This window comes from Suricata suricatta, chromosome 12 (assembly GCF_006229205.1).
Source record: "Suricata suricatta isolate VVHF042 chromosome 12, meerkat_22Aug2017_6uvM2_HiC, whole genome shotgun sequence".
Classification (NCBI taxonomy): Eukaryota; Metazoa; Chordata; class Mammalia; order Carnivora; family Herpestidae; genus Suricata; species Suricata suricatta.
The window spans coordinates 99,227,284-99,251,158 of record NC_043711.1 but is presented as its reverse complement, the minus strand read 5'-3'; the positions used below and the strand labels follow the sequence as shown (position 1 = coordinate 99,251,158).

The following is a 23,875-nucleotide window of genomic DNA, read 5'->3' as shown; positions in this document are numbered from 1 at the left end:
TGGTGCCAGCATAGCCTAGCACAAAGAAAAGGCTCAATAAATATTGTTGAATGCACAAATAAACAAAATGATCCATCAAGACATTACAAGTATCTTCAGTTAATAGGATATATAAGTTGCTTCATTTTCTCTTAGAAGTGTGAAGAGCAAAACAAAGCAACTTCTTCCAAGGACAGTTAGGAAGGTCAGGTTATTAGTCTGTAAGGGTAGAAGAAGAACACAGCAGAGTGTCTTAGGTCACATCTAATTACACAGTCGAGCTTATGAACACGGTCACATTGTGCGTCCTCTCTCAAAAGAATGATGACATAAAGTACAGCCAATTTGAAGCTCTTTGTCATAAGATTTATCTGTTGCAAAACCGAAGATGAAAAACCTTCAGTAAAAGCATCTAATAAATATTCCATAAACAGAACTCTCGTCGCTGAATTAAATATTTAATAGTGTCTATTGTCTGGAAAAAAATACCTTGGAAGGCAATAAAATTAAGCAAATGGATACAATTTCAAGTCAGTTAATCAGCAAGATGAACTGAGTTGCACAAAGCCACACTCTCTACGTTTGTGAACGTGAGACAAGAGGATGAAGTCACATCTGACATTTAGCTAATGTCACAAGCTCAGATTCCCTCACAATCATACCTGCAGGGAGATGCGAGGGGAACCCCTGGGGTAAGTGACAAAGAGGAGATTCATGTCTCCGTCTGCGGGATTCTCTACAAATCTCTTATGATCCAGAAACCATCTTCAAAGCAAACATCTCAGGAGAGTAAGTGAGAAATCTACTTCCAAAGACACAACTGAGTCTCATGGCGTCATCGCCAACAGCACAGCCACATGCATTCCCTTTGACTCCAAGGCAAGATGAGTCTGGTTAGACCACAAGCAGTGTTGCCTTTGGAAACACATCCAAGATGGCTGCCACAGTGACCGTGCTCACAGTCTGGTTCATTCTGTCAACAGCCAACGCAGATTACACTTAACTGAGCCACCCAGGTGCCCCTAACAGCCAACGCAGATTACAAACAAGGTTCTCCAGGCCTGAGTGACAAAGTAGACAGACAAGATGTCTCCACTCTTATAGACACTACAACCTAGTAAGGGAAAAATAAACAGTGTAACGTCAGATATGAAAAGTGCTCCGAGTCAAATGCGCCAGGGCAATATAGTAGGGAAAGGGAAAGGAGTGCAGGAAACTCAGACTCCAGCTGAGATTAGGTTTTCTGAAGCCTTTCCCTGAGGAGCCCTACGGAGGCGACTGCTACTCTGGAAACTGAATGTCAAAAGCCGGGAAGCTGAGGGAAGATGTGGGAGAAGGTTGTTGACACACTCAGAGAACAGAAGGAATCACGACCCTCGGGCTGGAGCAAGCTCGTCATGCAATTCCAGGGATCAGCAAACTTGCTCTGCGGAGGCAAAAAGTAAACATTTCGGCTTTGCGTGCAACGCGGCTCTGGTGCAACAAGTCAAGTCCGCCATTGCAGTTCAAAAGCAATGATAGGCCATATGTAAATAAAGGGGCTTGGCTGTGTGCCGTTAAAACGTTATTTATAAAAACTGGCTGCTGGCCGTCTTCGGCCCTCAGACGGTAATTTGCCAAGCCCTGCTCTGTTCCTAACGATAATGTGCTATTCGTACTTCTCTCCTAGAAGTTCCAATCAAAAGTGTCCTCTTGGCTAACAATTCATTAAGCTCCAAATTCCCACTTTCCCAAACTCCACTGATATATTCATTTTAACTCAGTCTCTATTATTAATGCTTCCCTTTTCTGCACTGACACCAGAAACTAAGACTTTATGCCGCACATTAATAGTAAAAACCACTTTTATTTATATGCAAAATACCACCATCCATGGATAATTAATATAGCAATAATTTAAAGCCACTATACTGCATTATGCATTATAAAACAGGAATAAAGTAATCTATAGTGATGTTACAGCTCAGGGGAAAAAAAAACAACTACATGGCTACAGTTTTCTAAATGATATTTTTGCCTTTTATAGGCAATTCACTGATTCACATTTTAATTGTCCTATAAATCAGTCTACTTCCTTTCGTAGCTCCCCCTCACATATTTTCCCTTTAGGAGACAGGGGTAGTCACCAGAGAAAAGTACAAATGGATACTTGGAGATTGGCAAAAGCAGACATACACACAGACACACACACACACACACACACACACACACGTTATAACGTGATTCAATATATTGGCAGTCTGTCTGAAAGATAAAGTATTTACTCACTGAAATTTATTTACTCTCTTTATTTCTCCACCTGGAGAATTTAGAAATTCTATATCACTGTTACCATCATTTTTCTTGACCAGAACTGTCACATTGAGCACCATCACGATTATTATCTATTTGCTTTTCCATCTCTGACTATAAGCACCTTGTGAGCAGAGAATTTTGTCTGGGTCGGTCCTATATCAGCCTCAGAGGACCTGGGCACCGAAAACACCTTGCTCACAGCTCAAGAAATACTTGCTCTGTTTAATTGTTTGCAAGGAAGGAAACAGAGAGCTTACGCCCTGCAGAATACAATCTAGATAGAGAAATCAAAGAGAAGGTGCTAGCAGGTCTTCAACAGATATTTGAAACCCTCTGCTAAGCCAGCCATACATGGCATTCAGGAGACGTCTCTGGGCAAAAGACTCCCGAGCTGGACGCATCTTGGATCTTGGGAAGATTTACCTGTGTATTACTGGTTAAATTCAAACTGAAAGACCAGAGCTCTGACATACATTAATTCATTTAGCTTTCAAAGTAACTACTGCAGTAAATATTTTCATTAAATGTACAATATTATTACTACTAATTTTACTGCTGCTACAGTCACTATGCTTACTATTCTCAATTTAAGTCATCTGTGGAAGATCATAGCCATTTAATGGAGATAGGAATGTATTCTATTTCCAAACAGAAGATTGACTTGTCAAGTTGCTAATAAAATTAGAGCCACCCTGAAAACAATGACATTTATGATCGCGAAAGTCTTTCCATTTCTTCTCATTAACTATTTAAGGCTCTTTATTTCTTTTTATCTCTCAGGGGAAAAACATCCCAAGTTTTTCATGGAATGTTCTTTGCTTAGCTTATTGAAAAATAACATGTGAATTAGTTAAGAGATATAAAGGTAATGAAGTAAGTATGTAAAGCTTTATCCAGGTTTTTCGATCATGGTTGGATTGGCACATTTCAAAGGAACTGGCAACTTTTCATCCGGGTGCACAATCCTGTTGTCGCCCACCAATGCTCATTCCCCTTCTTCCATTTTAGAGGAACCTCCGATATTTTAGCTGAGCATATGGCACACATCATTTAAAACAAACACATTTTTATGCTTTTGTGTTTTTGTGTGTTTTGTGGGGTTTTTTTTTCTTTTGTAGATAGCTTTGACCACATGCACAAGCAATGGATAAATGAGACGTATTATCCTCAAGCAACCTTCAGGGAATTTTTCCTTAATGATACCAGATACTCATCCTTTGTCCCTTCTCGTTTCTGCCCTTTTTCTGCTGTGTGAAATGTAGATACAATTGAAGGAGCCCTAGCCACAGTTTTGTACCTAAAAATGATGGGCTTCCCCCTGAAACGGGTGAAGGCCTAAGCCTGGACCCCTGAGGATTCACATAATCGCAAGTATGACCCCAGCCTTTAAGTGACCACCGCTTGACTTTTCCATGAGAGACGGAAACTTCTGTTTTGTTTAGCCCACTATTATTCTGGGTCTCCCATTCATAGACAAAACTCATCCCAAGGGATACGAATCTTCTCCAGGTTTTAACTGATCACTATTCCAACTGCAGATTTTTGTATGTGCAATGGTATTTAAGAAAGATAAAGGAAATATGTCATGATGTCCTATCCACATCAAATATATTTATTCGATATGTATGTGCAAACAATGCTATTTAAAACATAACAGTTTTAAAACAATAGCTATGGCCTCATAGTGAATTATGGAAGGTGTACAAATTTAATTAGAACTTGAAAAATTAAGTCCTCTAAATTAATTTCCCACTGATACTAGTTACAATTTATAATGATAATCACAGAAATTCAAGGATATTTGAGGAGACAAAGCCACAGAAAACATTAAAACATTCAAATTATCATAAATTACATTATTATTTACTAACTTTCCAAATAAAACAAATGGAATAATCCCCAGACTTCATTTTTTTTTAATTTTTTTTTGTTTATTTTGAGAGAGAGAGAGAGAGAGAGAGAGCATGAGTGTGGTAGGGGCAGAGAGAGAGGGAGAGAGAATCCCAAGCAGGCTCCAAGCTGACACAGCACAGAGCCTGATGCGAGGCCTGAATTCACAAACCAAGATCATGACTTCGGCCCAAATCAAAAGTCAGATGCTTAACTGACTGAGCCACTCAGGCGCCCCTCTCCAGACTTCAAATTAAAGCTCTCGCGGTGTTACGTAAAATGACAAAACAGAATTATTTGTGAGTTGAAAAGGTTTCCTTGAGAGGATTCCCTAAACTTTCCTCAATTTCTCTGTGAGCCACTGGTCAGTCTTGATCTGGAATTTAATTCTGGCTTAAGGAAGGAGGGTTCTCAGGGGTTCAGAGGACCAGGCGGGAAAGCGAGCAGGACCCCATGGACCAGGCGGGAGAGTGAGCAGGACCCATGGACCAGGCGGGAAAGCGAGCAGGACCCCATGGACCAGGCGGGAGAACAAGCAGGACCCCATGGACACTGGCTGCTCTCCAGCTCCGCAGAGAACCACACCCATCTGACCACCACCTCCTTCCCAACCTTCACTGCACCCCAGCCTCTGTGAGCTCCTTACTCAACTTCTCTGGGTTTATTCATGCCTCACTGCCTTCCTATTCATGGTTTCCTTCACTTTGGATGTTCTGTCCCTGGATCTTTGCCCGGCTAGTTCTTTCTTATCATTTAGGACTCAACACAAATGGTAAACCCCCAACAACGTCTCCCTGGACTTTCCTAAACTCCTGCTACGTCTTGACCTCCATTACTCCTTGAGCCACTATGCCCTATTTTGTTTTTTGTTTGTTTGTTTGTTTTTTATAGTGTACCTAACCTTCTATTTTATTTTTTTCTTAAAACCTGTTTATTGCTCCTCGTCGACCTTCTCCCATTTGCCCACGTCTGGCTGCCCAATTCCTGTAATAGTCTCAGGGAGGGTATACAGTAGGAATACTTGGCACACAGCAAGTCCTCAACTATTATTTGTAGAATGAATGACCCCCCTCTCATTTCATCTATCAATATCATCTAGATCACTGTTACGTGAATTACAAAGCATAGGGAGATGAAATACAGCCCCCTTTGTACCTCATGGACCCTGCAGAGGCTGTCTCGGGTACCACTGTGATCACTAACTTGGCTCTGTCTTTCTACACAACTGGACTATTTAATTTTTGCCTGTCTGTTGCATCCCAGGGACTTATCTATATTCTTATATACTCTTTCCATTGTTTGCAACCAGGGAAGCTTCAGTGATCCATCCCTGACAGGAAGCCGAGGGTTCCTGAGCCAAGCGAGCGAGTTTCTGAGCCACTCTTGTGAGTCAAGTCTCCAGAGAGAATCTGGACCTCTCTTCATTTCAAAAGGCCAGAGTTGAAATTTGGACAGATACAGAGTGTGAAGATTCATCTGCAAACTAAGGAGCGATATAATCCCATGGCAACTTCCAAGAGCCCTCGACTCCACCACTGAAACTACAAACAAAACAACGGAAAAGGTGCCACACGTGCTCATTAATATTGAAATGAAGCTCCATCGCGCACGCTTGTCTAATTTATTTGGCCTGAAAGCTTTTAACTTTTAAACTGAATCCGAGTGTGAACACTTGCAATTTAGTGCCTCTTTTAAAACTTATCTGTTCAGAATGCATGAATATTCCTCCAGCGGAAGGGATAATAGAAAAGTAAATTAATTATATTTTAACTTTCCAATCTCATTTTCACTTTGCAGGAACTGTGCAGGATAACTATTAACCTTTCATTTTAAATGAAAAATTTAAAGAATTACCATGAGGTAATTTCAAACTACAACAAAAAGTGGCCACATATCATGGATTCTTTCTTGCCAAAAATACCATCCTGGAAATGTAGACTGATTTAGCATCATCCGGAGATGCTTTCAATAGCCTCTTTCAATTTTGTTCACCAGTAGTTAAGCAAGGGTGCTCATAACATAGGCCGTTATCAAAGTAGAGGGGTATCAAAAATCAAGCTTGGTTGAATCAACTTTCTGTTTTTTCCAGTTTGTGGGAAGCAGCGGCAAGGAGCCCGTAGGGGGAGTGTGACTGATCAAAAGTTCTCGTGCCCTTACAATCCTTGCAGCTCCCCCCAGTTTCTCTAGGGTTAGATGACTTGAGTTAAGATGTTGGTTGTATAGAGGACCTTCATGCTTCTTGAGTTGGAGTGTTGATTGTGCTTCGAGCTTTGGCCATCTTCCGGGATTGTTTACACCCATGGCTGTCTGTATAAAACCACTTGCTTGTGAGGAATAAAGTGGCAATAGGAGCACCTCTCATGTTGCTGTTCCCATCCCCATCCTCTGACTCTCTCTCTTCTTTCCCTCAGTCCCTTACCCTCACGTCCTTGCTTCTGTGTGCCCGCGCTCGCACAACACCAGTTAATGGTGAACAGAATTACATTAATACTGTCTGATCTCAGAATCCCTTCACAAGAAGATAAATATAGTTTTACTTCTTACTAAAAAATATATGTAACAAAAAGTTTACCTGTAAGACAACTGTTTGGAATTCATTTTTTGCTGTAGTGTGGTTGCCATCCAATATTATATTCGTTTCAAGTACATGACACAGTGATCCAGCATTTGGAGACACGGTGACGTGATCCCTGTGATAAAGCCGGGACCACCTGTCACCGCACAAAGTTGTTATCATTGTATTAACTCTATTCCCTATGCTGCACACTGCATCCTCTGTCTTGTTTATAACTGAAGGTTCGAACCTTTCAGTCGCCTTCCCCTATTCTTCCCATCCCCCACGCCCTTTCCCTTTAGCAACCAGCAGATTGTTCTCTGTATCTATAGGTCTGTTTCTGGTTTTGTTTTGTTTGTTCATTTGTTCTTTTATTTAGATTCTTCATGTACCTGAAAAATGATGGTTTTTGCCCTTCTCGCACTTATTTCACTTAGTATTATACCCTTTAGGTCCATCCATGTTGTCACAAATGATACCATTCTTTAATATGGCTTATTAATATTATATATATATGCACTATGGTATGTACATACATATATACCTCACCTCTTTGTTAACTTTTCATCTATTGATGGGCGTGTAAGTTGCTCCCATACCTTGGTTATTGTAAATAATGCTGTAATGAGCATGGAGCGTATATATCATTTCAAGGTAATGTATTCATTGACTTCAGGTAAATACCCACAAGTGGAATCACTGGATTGTGGGGTGGTTCTATTTTTAATTTTTTGGGAAGCCTCCATACTCTTTTTCCATAGTAGCCGCCCCAGTTTCTATCACCACTACCAATGCATGAGGGCCCCTTTTCTCCACATCCTCACCAACACCTGTTATTTCTTGTCTTTTTGAGAATAGCCATTCGCACAGGTGAAGTGGTATCTCACTGGGGTTTTCATTTGCATTTCCCTGATGAGGAGTGAGGCTGGGCACCTGTTCAGTGTCTGTTAGCCACCTGCTGCTTTTACTTAAAGCTGCTTACTCATTTTTGATTCCAAAGAACTAAATATTCTTGACCCAGTTCAGTTTCCAACGTACAAATTTGAATGTTTCCGATTTATACCCTGCAAGCATCGGATCGTGCCATTTTCCAGCTTAAAACCCTTCAAAGGTTCCTTTTGTTTTGGAGATAAAGATTGTAATCTTCAACAAGCCTGATCAAATAGCACTCTCTTTGCGACTGTCTACGCATTGTGTCCTGATCTTCATTCCAGGCAGAGTCAAGTCATAGGTATTCAACAGCTGTCCTACAGATACCTGGCTGTTTTGCCTTATTTCCCTTTTATGCTACATTGGTACAGAGTCAGGGCACCTCCTCCACTTTCATTGTTAACTTCCCTCTTGCCGTAGGCCAGAAAATGCCTTCACATAGCACTTCTTGATTTCAAATCTGGGTATTTTGTTGATCATAGAATTTTTTGTATACATTTTTTCTTCTTTAAATATCGCATTAAAATAGTATTTTTCATGGTTACTACATTTTTTGAAGCATCCTTGCGTCTTGGTCCCAAAGAGAATGAGGCACTCTTGACCTGCCCTGCATGCTCCTCACGTGCCTCCCCTACACACAGCCCCAAATAGAATCCCAGCAGTTCCCCTGACTCTCCAGGAGTGTTTGGGGACTTAGGACCCACTGCCCCCTAGGAAAGGGAACTGAGTCTTTAGTCAATGGTAAGATAATTCACACATATATAGCATGCGAGTTTCTAAGTATAGTAACACTGGCCTCAAAACAACTCAGTAAGGTATATCCTCAGTGGTCATGCCTGGAAAAACACAGAAAATAAGTGGCTGGCTCAATATCACACAGCTTTTACATTTGAACGTGGAGATTCTGACATCAGAACTCATACTTGTCCCAATACTGTCATTCAATAATCTCAGCTTCTTATTCAATAGACAATTAAACTCTCACAGAAAGGAAGAAGGACTAAGGTTTAGAGGTATGGCAATAAGAATTGGAGAGGGAAAGAATCAAAAGATTTGGGTGGATGACACCTGATTAAAGGGTTGGGATTGAAGCCCAAGGTATTTTCCCAAGTGTGGGGAGTGGGGGACAGCAAGCACTACTCAAGAAGGGGTAAGTTCCAGCTAAAGGCTGTTCTAGAATGTCCATGAGGACAAGAACCACCCTTCACAGGCACTCAGACATGGCCCAGTGCATGCTGGTACTGGCTTAGATTGGAGACGCATGGCCAACACCAGATTCACTCTGTCTTCAATCAATATTAGCATGGCCACCCCATGGGCTCTCCCCTGCCAATAGCTCAGGATTCCTAGAAGTCCAAAATGGACGGGTGCCTGGGTGACTCTATCAGTTAGGCATACAAATTCAACTCAGGTCATGATCTCATGGTTCATGGGTTCGAGCCCCGTGGGCTTGTGGGTTCTGTGCTGACAGCTCTGAGCCTGGAGTCTGCTTCAGGTTCTGGGTCTCCCTCTCTCTCTGCACCTCCCCTTCTCATGCACTGTCTCTCTCTTCCTCAAAAATAAACATTTTTTAAAAATTCAAAATGGAGCTTGGGTTAGTGGTGATAGGGAATCCCCCCTACATTTAGAAGGTACTAAAAATCACAAGATCCCAGAGCTGGGATATAGGTTACTAGCCCCTGATCACACTGAATAGTTAAGTCTTCTAAAGCGCCTTCCTTTTTCACCCCAGGACTTACCATAGGGGTTCCCAAAGCTCAGTCTTATCCCTCTGCTGCCCCCTCCATCTCACCCTGCTACCCTCAAAGGATTCTTATCAATATGATGGCTCTTGGGGCACCTGGGTAGTCCAGTCGCTTAAGTGTCCAACTTCAGCTCAGGTGATGATCTCACAGTCTGTGGGTTCGAGTCCCATGTCAGGCTCTGTGCTGACAGCTCGGAGCCTGGAGCCTGTTTCAGATTCTGTGTCTCCCTCTTTCTTCTCCTCCCCCACTTGTGTTCTATCAAAAAATTAATACACATTAAGAAAAAATTTAATGATGACTCAGATGTCATTTTCTCCAGAAAGATCTATCCATCCTTACATGTCTGGCTCCTAGTAGAGAAGAGAGGCCAGCAAACTATATCACGGGTTAGCAGACAGCTTTAGGTTTTGCAGGTCATAGAGTCCCTAGTGCAATTACTAAATTCTATTACTGTAGTGCAATCACTGTTATAGACAAGGTCTAAACAAATGTGTGTGACTGAGTTCCAATAAAACTTTATTTACAAAAACAGGTGCTGGCCCAGCTTTGACTTGTGGGCCATAATTTGCCAACCCCTACTATAAACTATAGAATACAGGAATTCCTGATCTACATCATATAACTTCTGTGAATACAGAAGCAGTGTCTTTCTCCCCCCTAACCCCACCATTGTATCCTAGAATCTAACGTCATATTAAGTAATGGAAATTCAATGGTGCTTGTCAAATATACATGGAATTATTTAATGTTAAAGTTAAGTTACTGGTTTCCCTTCCATTTAGGAGGACCAACAAACTGTAGCCTCTGTTTAAAAATCTACTTCAGTGTCTTGACACATTAAAAATATTTTTTGAAATCTATATAGTAGCTGAGAAAAACCCTATACCAGGCAAGTCTGTGTTCGTACCGCATGTCCTTAGAAAAATAGCTTCTCTGAGTCTTGGTTTGCTCATTTATAAAATTGGAATTCTATTATCTACCTTTTAAGCTTTTTATGAGGATTAAATGGCATAACATATATGAAATATTTATTATACAGAAGTAGTCCAACATTTCATATTGCTGTCAACAAAAGCTAACCGTGCCAAATAAAGAAAAGAAAAGAACAGAAAGGAAAAAAGAAAAGAAAAAGATATTCCACCTCTTCATGGGCTTGGCTGAATCCAGCTGAGTTTCCACACCGAGCTGTGTAGATGCTGACTGATCTGCTCTCAAAACCTAAATGATTCCTTAGGGGAATGTGCATCTCAAATCACCAAAGCACAACCCTCCACCACTGCAGAGGAAACCTACGCTCACTTGTGGTTAAGCTTAAACAGAGGACACACCTTCCACGTAGCTTGAAGAAAACTTTTTTCATCACAAACACACTTCATCTTTAAAGCCTGAGACAGTGTTAGGAACACCGCTGAGAAAACCCAGGGAAGAGTGAGAAAAGCCACCACTGAGAAGGCAGAAGCGATGTGACGTTAACTCTTCACATTTGAAATTTGTAGGAAGGGCTTGCATGGCATTGAAGCACGGAGTAAAGGAATGGATTTTATTCTTGTGTTCTTGTGTAAAACAATCATCCAAATCTCAACTAGTAGCCAGCACCCATCAATCTCTGCAGCAGTGGTCACAAAAACACTTTACGTTAGATTGAAAAACTGAAAAGGTCAAATCTAGGCAAGATTTTTCAAACATCCTTTCATTTTTTCTGCTTATTGTTTTTCTTTTATTCATGTATTTAACAAGTATTCCATCCTGGATATAGGGCTATGGATTTTAGGCAATGCTTAATACACATTTCTTGAATTTGCTTAGGAAAGAAAAATAAGACATCAGTCTGTTCTCCAGGAGCTTACGTTCTAAGGAGAACAACCATGAAGGCTCCCGTGAAAAATTTGGGTTCCATTTTTTATTGCTGGACAACTGCAGTCAAACAATTTGTGAAGAGTAGCAGCATGCTGTATATAACACAATGAAATGTTAGTATCCTAGTATTTTGCACTTAGCTTTATTCTAGTCTTCCCACTGAACTATATTATTGATTCATCCACCGAGGCTCCATTCACCATCCACCCATCTGGTTACTTCTACAAGAATACACCCTGCCATTTCTGTAATTGTGAACACTGAGTCCTGAGATCATTTTTAAAAAGATAGCAGGGGCGCCTGGGTGGCTCAGTTGGTTGAGCATCCAGCTTCGGTTCAGGTCATGATCTTGCAGTTCGTGGGTTTGAGCCCCGCATCAGGCTCTGTGCAGACAGCTAGCTCAGAGCCTGGAGCCTGTTTCAGATTCTGTGTCTCCCTCTCTCTCTGACCCTCGCCTGCTCGTACTGTCTCTCTCTGTCTCTCAAAAATAAATTTAAAAAAATAAAAAAATAAAGATAGCAAGTTGGGAAATTAATAATCCTCATAAAGAGAAAAACTTAGACGAGAAACAGGCAATACGAAGATTTAGCCTTATAATCAACCTACCAGGACTTTCAAGATTTCCAAGAAAACTGTTCCCTGCAAAAGAGAATTATGCGATAATTTCCCAGTCCCAACTTCCTTCAGTTTAAATCTATAATCCAGAAATCTAAAATGTTTGCGAAGAAGGGGAGAGCGGCAGAGGGGCTTGCTGAGCCGAGGGGCTCAAGAACTAAGCTAAAAACTGAAGTTTTAGAAATCAATGGTGTAGTCCAGCTCTGATGCACGACATAACCCCAGGCTCTGTGTAAGAAGATACACAAACCCAGAAGTTACAGTGGAGATAGAGGGGGAAAAAAATCTCAGCTTTAATGTCTAGAACTCAAACAGACTCCCGGACTCTAAAGAAAAATAGCATGTTCTCCGTCTGGAAGAAAACCGTTCACAACACTTTGTGGTCTTTTTTCTCAGAGGGATTTAAGCTGAGATCCAACCTGAAACACACTCAAAATTAACTCACTCTCTTCTGAGAGCAGCTTCACCATCAATACACTACTTCCTTTGTTTGTTGTAGTGATCAGGCATTTTTTTAGCTCCCATTTACTGAACTCAGATTCCTAGGTGTCAGGCATAGAGTGAAGCCCTCGACATTCCATTTGCCAAGTCATTCTTCATTTCTACTTGGATTTTACAGGTAGAGAATGTAAGGCTCAGAGAAGGTTTGCAATTGACCTAAGATCAGACAACCACTAAATGGCAACAATCAAGGAATTTGAGCCTATGTCTGCCTTTAACGTCAGAGCTTTGGAAACACTCCCACACTCAATGAAACTGAGAGTTCATCAGAAACCCAAACATGACCTTTTGATAGGGAATGTGTAGAATCATCAGAACCCTGAACCCTCTTGTCTACTACAGCCAGACCAGCCTGCACTTGAACCGTTTTATTTATTGGATGAGTGTGCCAGAGCCTTTAAGAAAAAGGTCCCAAAATATGTTTGGAATCCATGGATCCATGCTTCTCACTTTCTTGATGGAAAAACTGAGAGCCAGACAAGTCAGAGAATAGTGTCATGAGTGATCAACATGAGTGTCACATGAATAACAATGCCCAGTGAGTACTTACTCTGTAATAGCATTATCCTAAGGAATTTCCATAGGTTAACTCACTTATTCTTCATAAAAATCTATGAGATATTAATTATTCTAGACTAGACTCCTCATCATTTCCATTTTACAGGTGAAGAAATGAGAGTTCAGAAATATTAAATAGCTTGACTAGGATCCCACAGCCAGGGAGAAAACTGAGTTGAGTTTCCAATCAGGGAAGTCTGACTTCAGATTTTAAACCCTTAGCCACAAGACAATGCTGCATGTGAAGCCCAGACTTAGGATTTCCAGAGCGGTGTTTCACTTTTCCTTCGTTCTGTTACAACACAGTGCTTCCATTTGCTTATTAAATAAGTCAGGCAGAGAGGGATAGACACCATATGTTTGCACTCATAGGTCTAACAGGAGAGACCTGGCAGGGGACCATGGGGAGAGGAAGGGGGAAAGAGAGCTGGGGAGAGTGAGGGACACAGATCAAGGGAGACTACTGAATACTGAAAACGAACCATGGACTGGAGTCAGGGGAGGGGGAGGGAGGGGTGATGGTCACGGTGGGGGGCACTTGTGGGGAGAAGCACTGGGTATTATATGGAAAACAATTTGACAATAAACTATTACAAAAAAAGTTGGGTCTAAAACTTGGGCCAATGGATGGAAGATGCCAGTAGAAGTCAGCTAATTATTATCACACCCTCTCCCATGCAGAAACATCTTGGGCCCTCCTTCAGGCCACGTGAGTAGCTTTCAGGTCATGTGAATGCATCTAGTCATTTTGTAATTTAAAGTTACACAAGGCAGAAGACCACCAGAGAATCAATCATTCATGAGTTCAGCCTGTGGCTCTTTGTACACTTGAATGGCACCTCGCTGCCCATAATTTTTCTAAGTCCTCTTTAAAAAAATAAGTAGCTAGCAATTCATCAGTTAAAGCCTTCTCACCATGATTCCCTATGAGGCCTGTTATTCAAAGATTATTTGTACCTAGCAGTGCATGTTTAACAGTTGGTAGTTTGAAAGGCAACTATTTGACATGCAAAGACTGGATCAAATGAATGCCAGGAAACTCCCCAATCACATAATTTATGTACAGTGTTTAGAAGTGAAAAGTTTCAGATCAGCAGGCATGTTCCACCTGACAAGAACCTAGAAAGGGCTTTACTTTGGCAAAAAAAAAAAAAAAAAAAAAAACCAGGGTATTTTATAGAAAAGTTTACTCTGCCTTTCATTTTTCTCAAACATTCTACCCTGTTTGCTAATGAGAAAAGGTTTTGATGCATCTTACTTACTTTAGCCTTTATGAATAATGTAGACAAATTGAATTTAGAGATCTAAAGGATCCAAATAAAATCAGTATTTACCCCCCAAATGAAAGAAACATAAAATACTAGATGAAAAATACTCACCAACGGATCATGAGTCAGTGCGAGATCACTAATTTTTCATCAGACATGCAAATGGCGCCACCACAGTACTTTTTGCCATCACTCAAAATCTTTAATCGAGGTGTGAATTTAACTTGGATATAGCACAATTTCCAAGAAATTGGCCCGGTGAATGAACTCAGTGAGATAAGTAGAAATTTGACTCTCACCGCCCGACCTTGTATTAGCAAATCATTCTCCTGAGTTAAAAAGAGTCTTTTCTGGTAAAATAGTTTATATGATGCTTTTCCATTCCTTTAATCATATTTGTGGGAAAGCATTTCTAATGGTTAAAATGCAAATTTGGCTATATCTTTTTCCCCCCAAAATGCCTTACATTACCTATTTTGAAAGAAAATGAGATTGAGTTTTTTCTTTTGATTTTTCCAAGCATTTACCATACAATTTTCCAGAGTTACCATCCCTGCCCCTCTTAAGGGTGCTCTTAATATGAAGGAATTATTTTTATGAACATTGCCTTTTGTTCATTATTTGCAGGAGATCTCCCTGTCACCCCAGCAGACTTGAGCTTCAGAATCCTGTTAATGTGATATTTCTGATTTCTACATCCACGGACACGGGAAAATGTGATTAAATCCCAGAACGTATAGCATGTCAGCTTTACGATGTTTCGAGCTAAATTCATTTCATACTAATCAAGGATAAAATTTCCTACTTTGATCCACACTAGTGTATTAGAATGCACAGTGCACGACAATCCTGCTTATTGAAAGAAGTAAGAAAGCCCAACACAGTACCTAATGAAAATAAACTTTGTGGTGAACTTTTGCAAGTGAGAATTTGTGAATTCCTTATATGTTTTTGAGGGCAGGGAGATTCTTTACAGTTCATAGTCACCTCCTACACCCTGCATCCCTAACATGTATATTATCTAGTTTAAGATGTGGCCAATAGGGGCATTTGGGTGGCTCCGTCGGTTAAGCGTCCGACTTCAGCTCAGGTCATGATCTCACAGTTCATGGGTTTGAGCCCCGCATCAGGCTCTGTGCTGACAGCTAGCTCAGAGCCTGGAGCCTGCTTCAGATTCTGTGTCTCCCTCTCTCTCTATGACCCTCCCCTGCTAATGCTCTCTCTCTCTCTCTCTCTCTCAAAAATAAATAAAACATCGCTTCTTGGCCTTTTGGCTAAGATCTGTTCTTATCAGTTCAAAAATAAAACATTAAAAATTTTTTTAAAAATAAAAAATAAAATGTGGCAAATAACTCTCCAAAGACGGGAGAAATAGTGAGGAAATCAAATCTGGTACTTGACATATTGTCAGTTTTCTGACAGTAGTTTAACTTACATGGACAGTACCTGCAGGTAATTCCATGTCGGATGTGAAAAAGGAAATACCCCCACGATAACTGGAATTCTATATTTTGGAGGTTTTTCTGTTTGTTTCTTATTATAGTGAAATATACATAATATAAAATTTACCATTTTAACCATTCTTAAGTTTACAAACTCAGTGGCACTTAACCCATTCCCAAAGTTGTACAACCATTACCAATATGTGGGTCCTCCAGAATTTTCTCATCTTCTCAAACAAAACTCAGTTCCCATTAAATAGTAACTCCCTACTCTCCCAGCACCCCCTACCCCCACCCCTGACAACCACATTCATCTTTCTGTCTCTATGAATATCTAAGTATCTGGTACAAGTGAAATCTTGCCTTGTGTGACCTTTTGTTTCTGGTTTCTTTCACTTCATACAATATTTTCAAGATTTGTCCATGTTGTAGCACGCGTCAGAATTTCATCCCTTTATAAGACTGAATAATATCCCGTTGTATGGATCTGCCACATTTAATTTATCTGTCCAGCTGCCCATGGAGAGTAGGATTCTTTCTACCTTTTTGCTATTGTGAACAGTGCTACTATGAACATTGATGGAAAAATCTGGACCACTATGTTTTTAATGAGTAGGAATATTTCGCATGGGATCTCATCAAAAGAACTTAACTGTTTATTTGGGAAGTATTAAACTTTATGATTCTCTTACCTTTCCAATTACTACTAAGCAAAACAATAAATTGATAATTACAGAATTACAAGTATGGGACAAGAATGTGTATTTGGGGCTTGATACATGTCAGGCACATCCCTAGAGACTTTGTACGCAGTTACTCATTTAATGTCCCCAAACCCTGTTAAGACGATGCCATTTTTATACCCATTTTACATGTGAGAAAACAGGCAGTAGATGCTAGGGACATAGCTCCAGAAAAAAGAACCAATGGCTGTGTGGGATTGGAATGCAATTTCCTGATTCCTTGAGGTGACTCTCTTAAGTTTCATGCTTTACCACCATATCAACCGCTAAAATACAAATTGTTTCAGATGCTGACTTTCTATCTGTGAGAGAGTAGATTAGAGACGGCAAACAAAGAAATCTGTGAAGAAGAAAGCAAGCTGAGGAATTCCGTGCAGAGCTCAGGGAAAATTTAAAACAGAATGAAATATAAAAAGAAAGATCCAAAAAACCCCATGGAAACAGCCCCTACAAATTCCTCCTCTCTCTATTCCTCTGCTTCTTATTCTCCCCTCCTGGGCTCTCCCCTCCACCATTCTTCCTGCCACCCCCCTACACATACCTGCAATGGCAAGAAAAAGTAAGAAAGAAAGAATATGAGAAAATTGACATTTCATAACAGTAGGGATAGAAACAACTCCCTAGAAATGAAGGGAATCTGTGTTTGCAATGAATAGCTGCTCCCTCTCCTGCTTCCCATCTGCATTTCAGAGAGGATGAAGAAAGAAAATGTGATCAGGACCAAGAGATGGTACATGTATTAGGAAAGACATATCTAAAACTCCCAGCTGACTTGGGCCTATGTTTGTTGGCCTAATGCTTATCACAGAGCCATCCCAAAGTTCAAGGGATGCCGGGAAATAGGGCTCTTTCATCTGTTCAAGATGGACCCATCTCCTTCCCAAAGAAAATTAGCATCTAGGATGCTAAGGGGAAAAAGAGGAAAAGAGACACTGAGTAGGCAAGTAACAGTGATAAACACAGGTAGGAAAGCAGAATATTTGCAGGAAATTTTGATATAAAATCATCATCAAGATAAAGAATTTTAGAATACAAGAAAAATGATCTAAAATAATTAGCCAGAAGCTCTGAGTGACAGATAAGAAAGCAGAGAAAACATCAAGGAGATCTTAATCATTTAAATAATATAATTAATAATGTCATTTTAAGAGTTACAATTGCAGTCTACAAAGAATACTATTTAAAATGTTTAAAATAATATATAGGGCCACAAAGAAAATCTCAACATACTTCTTTTAAAAAAGCACATCGCCTGAGTGTCTCAGTTTGTTAAGCGTATGACTGCAGCGCAGGTCATGATCTCACAGTGTGTGGGTTCCAGCCCCACGTCGGGCTCTGTGCTGACAGCTCAGACCCTGGAGCCTGCTTCGGATTCTGTGTCTCCCTCTCTCTCTCTACCCATCCCCTGTTCTCTCTCTCTATCTCAAAAATAAATATTTTTTAAAAAAACATATCAGCTATGATTGAGGAAGGAAAATTAAGGAAATCTGCACAAATTTTAATTCGACCTGTATCAATATTGGTTCATTAATTATGACAATTATGCCACACTCATGTAAATCACAGGAAAATTGGGTCCAGAGTATGTAGGAACTATGGTAGGTTCACAACTTTGCTGTAAATCTACAACTATGCTAAAATACAAAGTTTATTTTTAATGTTCTTAGTGTTTATTTTTAGAGAGAGAGTGAGACAGAGTGCGAGCAGGGGAGGGGCAGAGAGAGGGGACACAGAATCTGATGTAAGCTCCAGGCTCTGAGTGGTCAGCACGCAGTGGAACATGGGGCTCATACTCACAAACTACAAGATCATGACCTGAGCCGAAGTGAGAGGCTTAGTCGACTGAGCCACTCAGACGCTCATAAGGTTTATTTTTTAAATGTTTAAAAGATTAAATCTAAAAAACCAACAATCTTTTTCTCTAATACTTGTATTAAGGAAGAAATCAAAGCCATAATTGTAGCCAACTTGTTATAATTCCAGTAAAAATAAAGTACATGAAAATTGATGGCATTGGACCAAAACGGAAAAGAGATAAAAGCCACAACGCCACGTGTTATTATTAATAATAATGAATATAGATCAACTGACAATCCAACTTGAGAAATTAGAAAGATGACAATCAAACCAAGAAAAAGAGAAAAAATATGTAAGTACAACACTGAAATAAATTAACCGCAAAAAAAAAAAGTGGGTTTAATGAATCGGTTTAAAAGCAAGTTAAAAACTTAACCAACATAAGAAAGTTCTGACAAATTGTTTTTAAGAGAAAACAACAATCTACCATATCCCAAGTTAGAAAGTACATATAAACATACACATACATTTGCACATAGATGTATGTATACATATTTCCCTCATATTGAAACAAGGCTGAAAAGAAATGTCTCCAATTATTAATAAGAATTAGCTTTGAATGGAAGATTACAAGTATTTTTAATCTCTTTTTTAATGTTTCCTATAGATCTCAATATTCTCCAAGGGTTATGCTTGTCTTTCGTAAACAAAAGCAACACACATTTTATGTTGAAGAGAAAAAAAATAGTATGAGTCTATGGGACCCACAGAATATTGGCCATCAAGTCATTCCACAGTAATAATACGAGGAATTGTTGCCATGGAGACATTCAAAAGCAGGATATAGAAAGTGTCTCCGTAGTACTGAGTTTCCATGAACTCATTTTCATGTTCGCATCCGGAACAGAGAGAGAGATTTTACCCACGACCGCAGTAGTGCAATGCCTTCTCCCCTCCCAGCAGGCGGTAGAAAACCACCTGGTGCTCATGGCCACAGAGCAGGCACTGATGAATAAGCAAGGCTTCTCTCCCACAGGTTCATGGTAGAGAGACAGGACAACAGCAAGATACAGCTGTTCCAGGAGATAAGAAAGTGAAGCAAAACTTTCCATGACTCTGTCCCCATCAAGGGCACAAGGAAAGAGGAAACCTCATTCCCCAAGAGCCTTGGTAGAAAAAAACGAAGGTGGGGGGAGCAATGCAGCACAGACAAGCATCGGACAAAACCAACATCAGACACATAGAAGTCAACCAACACAGGTCCTGAATTATGCCTTGGATTCATCCTTTAAAACAATGGTCTCAGGGGCATCTGGATGGCTCTGTCGGTTGAGCATTCAACTTCGCCTAATTGTTCAAGCCCCATGTTAGGCTTTGCATTGATAGCTCAGAGCCTGCTTGGGATTCTCTCATTCTCTCTCTCTCTCTCTCTCTCTCTCTCTCTCTCTCTCTCTCTCTCTCTGTCTCTCTCTCTCTCTCTCTCTCCAAATTAAATATTTTTAAAAAACCACTGGTCTTGATGGTGGATTGCACAAAATCCAGAGCAGACACTGCACACAGGTCAAAGTGAGGTGGCAAAAGAAATGCAAGCTCTTCCAGCCAAGTTCACTATCCAGAGCACAGGCTCCTGCACAGGCTGCCTGGGAACGATCCACCTCCATCATTTATCAGCTCTGCGACTTCAGGCAAAGCACTTAATGTTTCCTGTCTCCATTTCCTTGTATGTGAAAGTGAATAATAATAGTTCTGACTTCATAGGTTTTTTGTTACTGTCGGGTTTATTAAACACACAAGCACATTTAGGAAAATGCTGGCAACACATGAAGCACTCAACTAGTAGCAATTACTGCTCTATTGATATTTAGACTTTTAGCGTACTCTTTAAATTCGTCTTACACATTTCCCAATGTACATAATGCATTAGGTCAGTAATGCATACATATTATTAGTAAATGAATAAACATTGGCTGAAGTGCATATACTCATTTTACATGTGATGTGCATTCAAAATGGTTTGGAGGCTGAAGATTGTAAGATTAGAGAATGTGTTTCATGAGACCCTTTATGAAAAGAATCTGGAAACTTAATCCTACCTGCTGTATTATTTTTATTGCCTCTGTTACTTCTTTTTTTTTTTAAATGGTTTATTTAATTTCGAGTTAGTTAGCATACAGTGTAGAACTGGATTCAGGAGTAGAACCCAGTGCTTTATCACTGACTATACAATACCCCGGGCTCATCCAAACACATGCCCTCCTTTATGTCCATCCCTCATTTAGCCCATCCCGCGACCTGCCTCCCTTCCATAACCCTCAGTTTGTTATTTGTATTTAAGAGTCCGTTATGATTTGCCTCCCTCTCTTTTTTCATCTTATTTTTCCTTCACTTCCCCATGTTCATCTGTTTTGTTTCTTAAATGCCACATGAGTGAAATCATATGATATTTGTCTTTCTCTGACTATGTTGCTTAACATAATACCCTCTAGTTCCATCCACGCTGTTGTTGCAAATAATAAGATTTCATTATTTTTGACTGCTGAGTAATATTCTATTATATATATGGAAAAAATATATATATATATATACGTATATTTTCTTTATCCATTCATCAGTCGATGGACATTTGGGCTCTTTCCATAAGTTAGCTATTATTGACAGCACTGCATGTGCCCCTTCAAATCAGCATTTTTGTATCCTGTGGATAAATGCCTAGGAGTAAAATTGCTTGGTCATAGGGTAGTTCTATTTTTAATTTTTTGAGGAACCTCCATACGGAATGGGAGAAGATATTTGCAAATGGCCTATCAGATAAAGGGTTAGTATCCAAAATCTATAAAGAATTTATCAAACTCAACACCCAAAAAAACGAATAATCCAGTGAAGAAATGGGCGGAACACATGAACAGACACTTCTCCAAAGAAGACATCCAGATGGTCAACAGACACATGAAGAGATGCTCAACACCAAGCACCAGCAGAGAAATACAAATCAAAACCATAATGAGACATCCCCTCATGCCTGTCGGAGTGGCTACAGTTAACAACTCAGGCAACAACAGATGTTGGTAAGGATGCGCCAAAGAGGAAACACTTTTGCACTGCTGGTGAGAATGCAAACTGATGCAGCCACACTGGGAAACGATGTGGAGGTTCTTCTGTTACTCCTAAAATGGGTCAGGAGGTTTACAACGTAAATAGTTTAAATATTAAGTGTGGACTCAGTCACATTTAACCAGTTCACAAGTGATTTTATGACATCTTACTTTTAAAACTTCTCCAGAGGGAGAAGAGACAAATCTTCCTTACAGAAGGTTCCAAACACATGCAGATACTCCCTCCTCCAGGGGATTAAACTTAATTCAACCACCACCACCACTTCTAGCCTAGTGGATTCAATGATGCGATCCCAAAGAATAGAGTATGGAAAGGGAAAAATAGAAATGTTAAGCCTGAAAACCCTGGCAGGTGCCATCCCAACCGAGTGATCACGGTCATCAGCACCACTGACACTTAGGTTGACGTCATGTGACCCCCTACATATGATGTCATGAGCACATGTCGCTTCTGTGGAATTCATTTCAAAACATCCTAACTCTGGTCTAACATGGAGAAATAGCAGAGAAATCCACACTGAGAGACGGTCTTCAAAATACCTGACCAATACTCTCAAAACTGTCAAGGTCATGAGAAACAAGGAAAATCTGAAATATTGCATGGGCCAGAAAAGACTACAGACACATGATACATACATGGGATATGGGATCCTGGATTAAATCCTAGAACCGATAAAGCAGAAAAGTTGGTGACATCCAAATAAAGACTAAAATTTAGTTGAAAGCAATATATCAAAATTTACCTCTCTGCTTTTACAATGTTACAATAGCTAAATAAGATGTTCCTATTAGGGAGGGCTGGTAGAGGGTATGCAGGGACTCTCCGTCCTCGCTTTGCAATTTTTTCTGCAAATCTAGAATTATTCCCAAATAAAAGTTTATGTTTAAAAAATATCTTCAGATATGATAAGAAGCCCTCTTGGTCTGCATATTATATTACAATGACTGGATCAGGTTTTGACTATATGCCAACATCATGATACATTATTAAACATCCTACATCTAAGATTGGGCAAAACTCATTAATTAACATTAAAGTAGCTTATATATGCTGAATTCACTTTAGGTACAAGTATAACCTTACTTGAATAAATTATTTTTTTCAAAATTCTTGAGTGTTGAATCCAATCAGCCAATTAAGACATTTTAAAATAATCAGGGACTTTTGGCATAAACAACCATTTCAATTGAACTTTCAACTTGTTTCAGCATTTCATTACTATTTTCCATAGTCTTTATGCTCTGGTTTTATTATAAAATGGGCTCTGAATCTTAAACTGGGTGTTAATAGAATGGGGAGAACGTTGAAAGTAAATGAGGAAGTTCCCTGTGTCCAGCAGGGTGAACTCTCAGCAGAAAGAGGAGAGTCTCAGAAGCCAGGAGAAATTTCTGTCACACTAGACGTGTCATTTGAATATTGTCTATGAATGACTATATTTAAAAGATTGATACACTGTGATATCTGAGACTCTTTTAAGAAAAATAGCGACATTTTAAACTAGAATATTTGAGACTTTCGAGAGGATAAAAATACTTCCGTGTGATTCCAACCATCTGCCTAGTTTAAGAGAGCCACATTCTATTAAAAAGTGGTAATAAACAGTCCCCTGATACTTCTTGACTCTGTGAAACTCTCCTAGTCAACTGTATTTTGATGTAGCTTCTTTACCTGCTGGCCGGTATAGACAGGGCATAAAAACAAGATCATAACTCCAATGAAATCTTTTTATAGTCAACTTCGCTCAAATCATTTAGAGTTAAGTTAGAGACACCAGAAACCTCCACTGATTTATTTAAAGTCTTGCGATGCGCTTACTCCCTTTCCCGGAGCCTGATTTTGTATTTGATGGCTGTCCTCTTCCTAAAACATCATGGTGGGTTTAGTGGGAATGAATTCTACTCTATGGTTACTGGTGGAAGAAAGGTCCCATTATTTTTGTTTTCCTAAATGGAATTCAGACTGCCTCCAAGTGTCCCGCGTTTAGGTTGGGATGCGGTTTGATGGCAGCGGTCCTGGGGGCTCACTTGCATTCTCTGCTGCTACTGGGGCTCCTTCATCAGAGAGAAAGCCATGGGACTATTCCAGGTGGGAGACAGGCTGTTTTCAGTCCAGATTCATACTCAGGGAAGACCTTTAATTTTCACAGACCTTAATTACTGCCTTTTATTATCATCTGTCCAACCACGGTGACCTGTGGGAGCAGGTAGATCTCTGGTGCATTGGAGCTAAGCAGGGGCATAAGAGACTTTATCGAAACCAGAAAGTACCACCCAGCCATTGCCACAAAGGTCCTTGCGAGTCCTCGGGGCACTGTGCCAGATGGGGGTCTGGGCAGCAAGCAGCGTGCCAGAGCGGGATTGACAGTCTTGCAAGAGCTGATGGTTAACTTTTCAGGAATTCTGCAAGCTGCTTGTTAAGCACAAACATTAATTAAAGGTAAATAACAAAGTGGTGTCTGGGTGGCTCAGTCGGTTAAGCAGTCAATCTCACCTCAGGTCATGATTCACAGGTTCGAGCCCCACGTCAGGCTCTGTGCTGACAGCTCAGAGCCTGGAGCCTGCTTCAGATTCTGTGTCTCCCTCTCGCT

General features: G+C 40.2%; 1 long non-coding RNA gene across 1 annotated transcript; it reads left to right on the top strand.

Annotated features, from left to right (window-relative positions):
• Window positions 1-714: 714 nt before the first annotated feature.
• Window positions 715-5,752, top strand: LOC115275389. The gene is made up of 4 exons (XR_003901528.1): window positions 715-768; window positions 3,537-3,645; window positions 4,564-4,797; window positions 5,474-5,752. It is a non-coding gene; the product is annotated as an uncharacterized LOC115275389 (long non-coding RNA).
• Window positions 5,753-23,875: the final 18,123 nt, after the last annotated feature.